Source organism: Manacus vitellinus, unplaced genomic scaffold (genome assembly GCF_001715985.3).
Source record: "Manacus vitellinus isolate BGI_N305 unplaced genomic scaffold, ASM171598v3 scaffold_8_pilon, whole genome shotgun sequence".
Lineage (NCBI taxonomy): Eukaryota > Metazoa > Chordata > Aves > Passeriformes > Pipridae > Manacus > Manacus vitellinus.
This window is the reverse complement of record NW_021940864.1, coordinates 19,254,830-19,265,359: the sequence shown is the minus strand read 5'-3', so window position 1 is coordinate 19,265,359 and position 10,530 is coordinate 19,254,830. Positions and strand designations below refer to the sequence as shown.

Here is a 10,530-nt window from a genome sequence, read left to right as displayed (position 1 = left end):
ACTTATTATATGAAAGTGAGCAGTCTCTACCCCTCTCCCTTGTTAATATTTCCTACTGCTGTGGATGCACTAACAACCCCCTTTTCTTCAAAACAGCTAGCTGATTGACACACTGGAGTTAAACTTGGAATACTTGTTTGCAATCTGTACTTAGCTTGAGGTTTGATGTGTCTCTTTCCGACCTAAAGAAGAGCTCAAGCTCCTGACAGCTTGTCTGTCTTCTCCCAGATGCATCAGTTGGTCTAATTAGAAAACCCCACTACTCTTCCTACAAATCTTTCTATGCTAATAAGTGCGGGAGAAGAGGAAAATACTCCTATTCCATCTCCTACCCCATGAATGCCCATTGCTCTGGATCACGATTCTTTTGCCCTCCATCTCCCTTTGCTATATTCATCAGTGTGGCTAGACATAGCTATGGATAAATACTTAAAAGGGCAAGGAAGAAGTGTACATGGAAGTCTTGACTAAAATTAAAGAGTGAAGCATTTCTACAAGGCAACAGCATGTGTGTGTGGCATTTGCTATTCCAGCTCACTGGCATGGTCAGAGAAGGAAGAAAGGAGTCAGAACACTTGGGCTCCTCTCATAACTTTGCATATGACTTATTTGCTGTCTGTGGGTAATTCATTTCACATTCAGTGTCTGTTTTCTCCTCTGCAAAAGGAAAAAGTAATAATTATTACCCAGTCTCTCTGGTCTTTTGGGAGGTGAAACTGATACAAAATGCCTAGGGATCCTGATATGAAAGGTACATTAATACTGTGGTTTACTCTGCTTTCTGCTTTCTGGGCTGCTGGTGTGGAAGCTGAATCTGGAAATTTGGACCTCCAAATACCCTGGAAGATGTAGCTCAGTACCCTTGGCAAAAAGGGCCATAACCTTCCTTTAGCCAGCTTTCCTCTCTAGAGCTGTTGTGGGAGCAGACATTCTTGGGCTATTCTCCCCACTCTGCAACATCTATCCAAAAGCATAATGCCTGAGACAGGAGACTTCAAAATATTCCCCCAGTTCCTCTCCTGGGTGCAGGATAAAAGAATCAGAGACCCAAACCTCAGAGGCATAATCAATATTGCTTAGGACTAGCTTGGAAACCACAGAGATGAAAGTGTAAGAGCCTACATAACAATAGAGGTTAAAAATATTGTCAAACTTTACCAGTGAGGATGTGATGGAATTAGGGTTTTCTTTGCATCTAGGATTTACCTCCTGGTGCAGAAGGAGATCAGATACTGTGGAAATACCATCATGTTACATTTTTTCTGTGTGTTTTTCTTATTTGCATTGATCTCAGTGTTGGTGAATATGAATTTGGCTTCTCTAGGGAAGGAAACCAGAGCTGCTTGTGATACACAATCTCGGTGCATGGCAGAAATCAAAAGGTGTGTAAAGTGAATGAAGTTAGGGTAGACTTGGCAAGTGTTTTCAGGTAATGTTTGGAAACTGGGACTGGGTAATTCAGCAAGATTTTACAAGGCAAATGCATATGTTCTTTAGAGAAAGTAAAATTTCCATCAACATGCCCCACCCCAAACACACTGACATAGAGACGTGCAGATATTCTGGTGTAGGTCCATTTTGGTTCAACACTTGAGAGCTATGTGTGTACATACTGCATACTCACCTGGGGCAGAAAATTTGCAGCATGGAGCCGCCAACTCTGCTAAGTCTGTTATGTGTGAGTATCAAGCTCATAACTGAATCAAAATTTGGGATATTTTTCTTGGGGACAGTGGAGACCTATTCTAGGCAGCTAGGCACTTCCCTTGCCTAATTTCAAGTTCTTTCTTTAAGCTGTAAATTCTCAGTTAACAAGTTGTGTTGATTTTTTTTAGCATTGACAAAATAACCTCTTTTTCTTCTGGTACTCTGAAAATGGTCAAAATCCCTAAATATGTGTAGGTATTTTTGCTGGGTTTGGTTTTTTATCTCTTCTTTTTCTTGTAACAAGCTAAGGCAGATGCCTGGCCTGGAAAATGTCAACTCAAGTGGTGAAAGTGGCAAGTTACAAGCAAATGAAGCCAGAGTTGTCAGAGACAAGTAAAATAGGTGCTAGTTCTTACATTCTCTGGAATGGAGCAGACCAACCCAGAGCAAGACACAGTCACTGCCACATCCTGGGGAAAACACTGGGGTTGCTTTCCTCTGTGGAGATCTCTTTTCTCTCACTACTACCACATTTCCTTTGCCTACATCCTGCAACATGCAGTTCCTTGCATGCACTGTGACTCCAGGAACACTGTTCCCTGGTAGCCCCTGATGTGGATCAAGGGCTTCTTCACCATCTCAAAAGAGTGCTTCTCCTTTCCACTCCTTTCCTAGGGTGAGCCTGGTCCCAGAGTGGTGAGCAGGGTGTTTCCTCCTGGTGCTGCTTAAAGCTAGCAAGCAGCTCTGTGTGATGGGCTGGTTTCTTTTTGCCAATCTCATCTCATTGGGAAGGGCCACAGACTAGGCCTGCAGGAAACTGTGGTTCATTCTGTCTACAGCTTTTTTAATGAGACCATTTCCATTGTCTATGAGTGCCAGGTAGGAGAGCATGTCTGCATCAGAGGCTCTGCTTGGGCACAGGCTGAGAGTACGTGTGCGTGTGTCTGTGTACTCTTGGGCTGTTAAGAGGGCTGGGGCATTATGATCTGGGGTACAGACCGATGGTACACTCTGGCCTTGCTGGCTCTGAGCACTGCATGCAGCAGTGCTTGTACATGGGATGAAATGCTGCCACCCACCTCGCTGCTTCCAGGAGGTGAGGAGTGAGTGGTGGGGCTGAGACCTCCCTGTGGGTGCAGTCTGGCACCCAGGGAGAGTGCAGAGGATAGGTCAGTGCCTCTGTATTTCTGGGCAAGCAGCTCCTGAGGAGCAAGTAGTTAAGTAACCGCTATGACTGCAGCTGACTGGTGTCGAAAAGGCTGATGTTCACAAGGAGGGAGTGATGAAGCAAGTCATCAGAGCAGCAGGAAGCAGCTGGCAGGCAGGTGAGCATCTGTGCACAGTCTGATAAGTGCATTGCAGTTGCCTTTCCACATAAGGACTCCAGAAGTGGGATGGCCAGATGTGTATAAATCCACAAGAGATCAGGCACTGAATTGCCAGTGGTGCCTATGGGGGTGACAGCCCCCGTCTGTATTAGCAAGTGGATGTGTTTCAAAACCACCTGGTAATTCCTGGTAATTCCTTTGAAGTCTTGCAGAAGCTTCCAAAGAGTCAGGTCTTTCCATTCTCGTTAGGATTATACACTTAGCACACAATTACTAGGCTGTCCAGAATGCTTGTCAAAGTCTGGAGTCGGAAAAAGCAGAGTAAGACTTTGGGGACAAAAAAAAAATAAATTAAAAAAATGCCTAGACTGAGTCGCCTAGAGGCTCTGCTCCTAACAGCTAATGTTACTGTATAGCTTGGCTCTGTCAGGCTTTGCCAGCTTGCTTGCCACAGGCTCCTCTTCTCAGCATAGGAGCCAAATCAGATGAAGATGCTACTGTAGCTCTATTCCTTCTGACCTAGGGTCTTCACAGTTTGCTCTGGCAGTGGTTTTTAGTTGGACACACATGTATATGTAGTGTCAGGGGATTTTTCCTCCTCCTGTGATATTTTTTCCTTCTGATGCCTTGCATCATACAGATTTGGCCCTCCCTCTAGTTTTTGGTGGTGGATCCTTGACCCTGTATGCACTACTCTAGGTGGCACAGTAAATTAGTACATGTGTCTCCTTGCTCCTAGCTTCCAGTGACCGCCGAGTAAAAATGCAGCCTCTTGATTTCTAGTCTGAGGGATTTACTTGGATATTGCTATAAGGGTCAAAACAATAAAATGAGAAAAGGAGAGTTGGAGAAGAAGAGCCCTCCTCCCTTGGGCAATCCTGGAGGAGGTCAAACCATGTTTGGCTGTAAACCATAAGCTCTTATAGTCAGGCTGAGACAGTATACACTGTTCTATGTGCTCATCTGCATCGATCAGCTCTGTGATTTCGTGTTAGGAGGCGGTCGGGCACCTTGGAAAGAGCCTGGCCTACCTCGTCCAGCATGGCTTGCAGCATGGAAAAGTCTCCAGCAACAGTTCCGCTGCTGGCACAGGGGAGGTGGTGCAGGCATGTGTACTTTGGAGAGGGAGAAGCATGGTGCCTCAGGGGCCAAGGAACGTGCCCATGGCACAGACAACCTCCTCCTCCATAAGCAGCACCAGGAGTGGGCACGTTGTGCACGCAACCGCCAAAGCTGCTGCTGGGCACAGGGCGGGATCACACCCAAAACTCTTTGTTTTTGCAACACAAAGGTGGAGACAGAGCGTCAGGGAAGGGGAAGTCCTACTTGCTCTTCCCTCCTGGTGAGACGTCCTGCATCCACACTGCTGCATGTCTGGGACTGCCAGCTGCAGCAGCACTGCCAGCCAGATTTTCAGCACCACTTCTGCTGCCCCCTCACAGGATGGGATTCGTTATTGTCCTCAGTGGAAGTTGAGCACCATTAAAAATTCAGCTATTTCAGGCTAAACTGGCCTTTATTATTGCCAGCCTCACAGTGAAATTGAGACATGTAGAGGTATGGGGTGTTTTTTTTAAAGGAACATTTCTGTACTAGGAAGCATAGCTAGTGTTATACCAGTACTGAAGTGCTATTACTAATTCATCTCAATATGCCAAAGTAGGTAGGACTGCAGTCATTTAGGACTGGAGATGTGTGCTCAGTCCTGGCAGACCGCTAGGTTCCCCTGATCTCTTACCAGGTGCCAGTACCCAGAGACCAGAGCACAAAGTGCTCAGGAGAACTTCAGTGCAAGAGGTAGGCTTTTCTGAGTGTACCCAACACTCCTGAGTTTCCCACTTAGATTAAGTGAGCTGCATGGGCAGATTCTGGCATGAAGGGGGCAAGTGGTGCAAGCAGCTGGGAGGCTGTAAGTAGGGGGCAACAAAGCCTGGATGTCTGGGAGGATGCAGGGAGGAGGCACTTGGAGCAGCTTTGCTCTTGCTTCTGGAAGTGTTGGCAATAGTTCTGGTCCCAGCCTGTGGAAACGGGCAAACCCCTCTGGCAAGTGAACTCCGTGCTAAAGAGAGGCACAGAAGAGCACTTGCAATCAGTTGAGTGGTGTGCATGAAAACTGCCAGACAAATGCGAACTTGCCCTCCTCTGCCAGGCAGTTATAGTGTACATCATCATGATCCTTTGCAAACAGGGGTGCAGCAGGATCGTGGGCAGAGCACTCAGATCTAAGGGTTGATGCCAAACTCAGCAGATAAGTATATGAATGAGGAACCATCCAGAGGAGGAGTGCAATAGGAGAGGAGAAGAACAAGAAGGAGACAACATGCTCTGTGGATGCCTGCCCTGAAGAGCCTGCTTCACTGTCAAGACTGGGAACAAAACTTTGGTGTGTTTGACACAGGAACTTTCACCAGTTTTTTACAGTGCTACTTGAATATAAGGAAAACATTTTCTGCTCTCTCTGCAAAGGTCATGGAATGACTTGCTGTCAACCCTGTGCTGTCTCTGGCTGGGACCAGGCAGGGAAGCATAAGTGGCTGAGAGCAGCTGGGCTGGGGAAACAGAGAAGCCAAGGTTTGCTGCTGGGTCTCGCACAGTGCAGAAGACAAGTCTTCTCCCCTTCCCACCCCCACCCCCGCCTCCTTTCTCTGATGAACAGAGCAGTGGGAATGGGCTTAAAGCCTATGTCAGCCCTGCCTTGATCTCCATGTGCACTCCACATCTCTTGTGACTTTGTCAACACAGCAGGCCAGACGCTGTCTCTGTCGCCAGGGCTGCCTCCTGGGCAGCTGAGCAGAACAGAGTGGAGGTGAGAAATTCCCTCTGGGAGAGATAAGCAGAGCTCTCCTTCATCTCCCTTTCTCTGCTTATCCCCTCCTGCAGCTGCTAATGCATGACAGGGAAGAGCTCTGGGGACAAAAGCGGGTATGGTGTGGAAGGAAGGAAGGAAGGAAGGAAGGAAGGAAGGAAGGAAGGAAGGAAGGAAGGAAGGAAGGAAGGAAGGAATTTAAAGAGCAGCTGAACTTGCTTCTCTCACTATGGTGGAGGTTGCTTTTGACCTGAGGCAGTAGCTTGGAGTTGATGAAGGAATTTAGCACTTAACTAGTTAGAGAGCTCTGACACTATGCACCAAGGCATGACAGCACTTCAGCACCTCCCTTTAGGCATTCACTATGGGAACTCACTTTGCCCTGGCCCCATAGTGCCCTTTCTTTCCACTGCAAAGGTTCCCATGTGGTCAAATCAGGACAGGGAATGGGATGTGGTCTCTAGAAACACCTTTCCACAGTAGGTACATGCTGGCATGACAGTGAGGCTGCCTTTGAGGCCACTCCTTGAGAGTCTTGCTCCTTGCCTGGAGCAACTACTACATACAGTCCATTGCTCCTGTCTGTGATCCAAGTCCTCTTTGTGACACCATGATGGAGATGCCAGTCAGGAGTGTGGGCTTGAGCTCCAGCACTTTCAACATTTGCAGTCCTGGTTTCAGTGCTTGGAAATGCTGGTCAAGAGGGCATGCAAAGACTTTCATCCGTATGGCCCTTTAGCAGCCTGAACGAAGGAGCAGAGTTTCAAAGGGCAGTTCTCCGGGTGGGTCTAAATCAGCACTGCTCCACTTTGTCACCAGGTCCAACCTTCAGCGAGCCAACGTGACCCAGCAGCATCCTGTGAGCACCAGCAACGAGATGAGCGTGAGGTCTCCCCAGCTGGGGCGGGCAGGGTCTGGGACCCCAGGAGGGGGGGAGATCATTCCTCATTGCCCCTGTAGGACGTTACCTGCGTCACGAAAGACGTCAGCTCCAAAACCGCTGATAGGAGTAGGGATATTTCTGCATGGAGGAGTGTGAAGGAGGGAGATACTGAAGAATATACAGACTCAGCAACCCTCCTACCCCCAGGCCTCCATCTGGAGCCCAGGGCTGTGTGCAGGGATCAGGGAGCTGGCTTTACAGCACTCATTAAGTGGAGATGGTAGAAACACAGTGGAAAAAGACAGGAAGGGATAGTGTTGGGCTGTGGCCTTCCAAAGTGGTGGGAGAGTGGGTAAGCTGCTTGGAGACAAGTCCACCTGGAGGCAAAGCCCTCCTGTGTAGCTGGGACTGCTGGTTTGACCCTTGAGGACCTCACCTACCTGAGGCTTATTTATGGCTTCTGAAATGGTTGCACCTTTCCTAGAGGAGTGCAGGAGGGGAACAGTATTTGTCACACTCAGTGTGAAAAGTGCTAGTGACAATAATAAACCCATACTTAAGCATGGACTCAATCCCATTTTAATTGTCCCTGAGGTCCTATCTTATGGACTGGCCATGCAATTAAAGACTTCTCTCCTGCCAGCTAATTCATCTGTACTGGACCCTTGGGCAATCTCTCATAGGTGTTATTTTAAATATGCAAGTGCAAATGATCCCTATTGCTTGCCACCTGAGGTCACTGAAATTGCAGCAATATCTTTGTGTGCTGTGTCCCCTCAGGGAAAATGGCCAACTTGAGATTGCCCGCCGTGAAAAGTGCCATCTTTCCAACTCCATCAAAGGGGAGAGAGCTTGATATTCAAGGCTTTGGTTTAGTCATAGCTGCCTCTATTTTGCAGGCAAATATATCCACACAGGCCTCTGAGTGCTTTCTAATGAGGTCAGTTCCTTCAGGGGTGAAAGGAGACTGGGTGCCTTCCAAGCTGAGATGCTAATGGTAGTAAGCATATGGTGTATGTGTGTAAATTATAACCCAACTACGTGCTAACATGCCAGCACCTTCCTGGCCCTGTTTTCTGGAGTCTCCCTGCTGCCCCACGGGTGAAGAGCTCCATTCATCCTGTAGGCCACCCAGCTCTCCTACAGAGAAACAACTGAATTTTTAAGTGATGGATTTAAAGCTATCGAAAGGAAGCAGGATTAGCAGGGTGAGAGACCTTTCAACCAGTTATCTGTGCTTGGTCTCAATGCTGTGAATCACTGGCACTCCCCAGGCACTTCCCTCTGTGCCTCATACAGGGAGCTCTGTCCTGCCACACAGGGACTATCACTGCTCTCCCCACACTGGCCCTGGCTTCTGCTTTCCAGCCACCAACTGTGGCAGGACAGGAGTGAGCTGCAACACACTCCGTTTTCTTTTCCACCCCATGCTGGTGCTGGAGGATGCTCTCCCTCAGACTGGATTTCCTCCTCTCCCGTCTGCAAATCCTACAGCTGGAGACTGTCATTTCTGCCCTGAAGGTCACTGAGCTGGGGGAGTGAGAGGGTGCGAGAGCCCAGCACACAGAGGGCACATTTCCCTCTCAAGGCCTCCTCCGGTCCCTTGGCCCCAGCCCCGACTGGCTCCAGACCCAGTTACTTGCTGGCAGTTCTGCTGAAGACCTCTGCCTTCTTCTGCTCTTACCTGCCTGGACTCTGCCCCTGCATCTCTCTGCCCTGCTCCCTGTGTTGTCCCAATTCCTTGGTCTCTTGCAGAGCCCTGCAAGGTGGCAGCTGTGCCATGTTTTTTGGAGCCTGAGCCAAGAATCAGGCCTGCAGTTTAAGAGACTTTCTGCTGAGCCTCCTCTCCCATCACAGCATTGCTGGAGGGTGCAGAAGCTCATTTAGAAAGTGATGGCACTGCTTGGGTGCTGAGGGAAAGCGTTTTGCAGCCAGAATGGCCCCCAGCAAGACAGGTCTTCTAGGATTTGGTGTGACTCCCATGGCCAAGGCTGGGAAGGAGAGCCTTGCCAGTGGTGCACACTGTCAGCCCGTGGCTGTTTTGCTCCCCAGGTGTAAAGCTCCCGACTTGTTTTATTTTTCAATAAACACCTTCATTAAGGCTGTTTCTTATATGACAAAGGGGAGAGAAGATGAGGGTACAGGGAGGGGGAAGTCCAACCTGCCCAGGTTAAGGCATGGGGTTTGCTGAGTGGCAGGCTAGGCTGGACAGTCAGGCTGCAGCCCCCAGTGCGATTAGGAGCTGGGGCTGGGAGCAGGGAGGAGGAGAAGACCCCTGTGCCAGGCCTGCTTGCCCCAGATGTGTGGGTTGTCTGGAGGCTTCCAGGGAGCCCTTATTTCTACTGGTGGCCCTGCTCATATACCTCTTGTAGCATCCACCATGCTGAGTGGCACTGATAAGGATCTATGGGGGAAAGGGGGCTGGGAGAGATCTGCTTTACAGCTCCCCAGCTCCCCAGGCACCTCCATGGATCCTGCCAGCCCAGCCAGGCCCATGTCTGTAGGGACAGGGCTTTCCTGGGAGAGGGTGTTTGTGTTGCAGGGGGAGCCCGTGCCCTTGACAAGGGTCACATTGCTTCTTGATTTCTTGCTGGAAGCGCATCTGGAAAGTTTAGTCAATTACTGGCTGGAAGACTCCCTCACAAGAGCATGGTATTTACGAGTTCCCCCAGCCTGGGGGGTGCCGACCGCAATTAGAGGAGACGAGGGAGTGAAAGTTGCCGGTGGTGAACTCCGGGACAGTGGAGCTGTGGAACAACCCGCTGGCCACTGCTGTAGGGGCAGCAGCTCCTGGGGTGATCTGGGAATGGGTGACAGACCTGAGGACTGGAGGGAGAAAGGCAGTAGCAGAAAGTTTGTTGTGGGGAGGAGGTGAGGAGGATGAAGCAGGATGGGAGGAGCAAATAGGAGGATTGTGCACACATATCCTGACTCCTTTTCTGTGTCTGAGACCCCAGTATGTAATCTGATATAACAGATGTTAGATTTGTGCCTATGTGGAGTCCTTTTGGGCCCCACAGAGGGGCTTCAAAACATGCTTCACTGTCATACATATCCTTTAAATGCTGTGTGTTGATGAGGCAGCATTAAGGGGTCATCAGCCTTGTCCATTCCCAACGATTTTTTGCCTCCATAACCCCATTAATTAAGGGAAGGAAAAGTCATCCTGTCTCTCACATTGATACAGTTTTGCTGGCAAGAGTCTTAAGACAATGCACTGTACTGCTGGCAGAAAATTCATCCAGGATAAGCCACCCTGGCACGTGCAGACTTTTTGTTAGTGGAAACTGAGTCTCTGCTGGGAGGGTTTTCCTGGCTGGCAATGAGAACCAGCTGCGCTGTATGGTGGCAGGTGAAGAAGCTTGTGGTCAGCAATCTGAGTCAAATAGTATAAGAGGACCAACTGGAGGACCATTTTATTTGTCCCCTTGTCTCCACAGTCCCCATCTCATCAGTGATCTTTTTCATGGGCCAGCAAAGTGAGACCAGAGTTGCTCCTTGCTAGACTTGCCCCATGTCTCATGCACTGCATTAGCTACCAGGGTGGTTGCACTGCTTGAAGACACGCACCCATCCATGGAGCCAGAGGGCTTGTCCTCACCAGTGTGTCAGTGTGAGAGTAGGTACATGCATACAGTAATTGAAGAGATCAAGGCTGAGTGCGCCCAACAGACCGACAAAGCCAATTACCCCTCAGGAATTTCTGCTCCTCAGGCTCGGATGGTGATTACAAAACCTTTGCCATTAAAAATTAGCCAAGGGAGAAACTTGTTGCCAGAGTTCAGCAGAAATTTCCCATGCCCATCTGATACAAAGAGTGACCACAAAGTGTGCAGCTGCCAAACCATAGGCATCACCTTTTCACA

At 49.2% G+C, this 10,530-nt stretch overlaps 1 long non-coding RNA gene across 1 annotated transcript; it reads right to left on the bottom strand.

Annotated features, from left to right (window-relative positions):
- Positions 1–585: 585 nt before the first annotated feature.
- On the bottom strand, positions 586–6,315 carry LOC108641778. Its single transcript, XR_001922252.2, has 3 exons — positions 6,158–6,315; positions 3,152–3,276; positions 586–657 (listed from the first exon to the last, which is right to left on the bottom strand). It is a non-coding gene; the product is annotated as an uncharacterized LOC108641778 (long non-coding RNA).
- Positions 6,316–10,530: the final 4,215 nt, after the last annotated feature.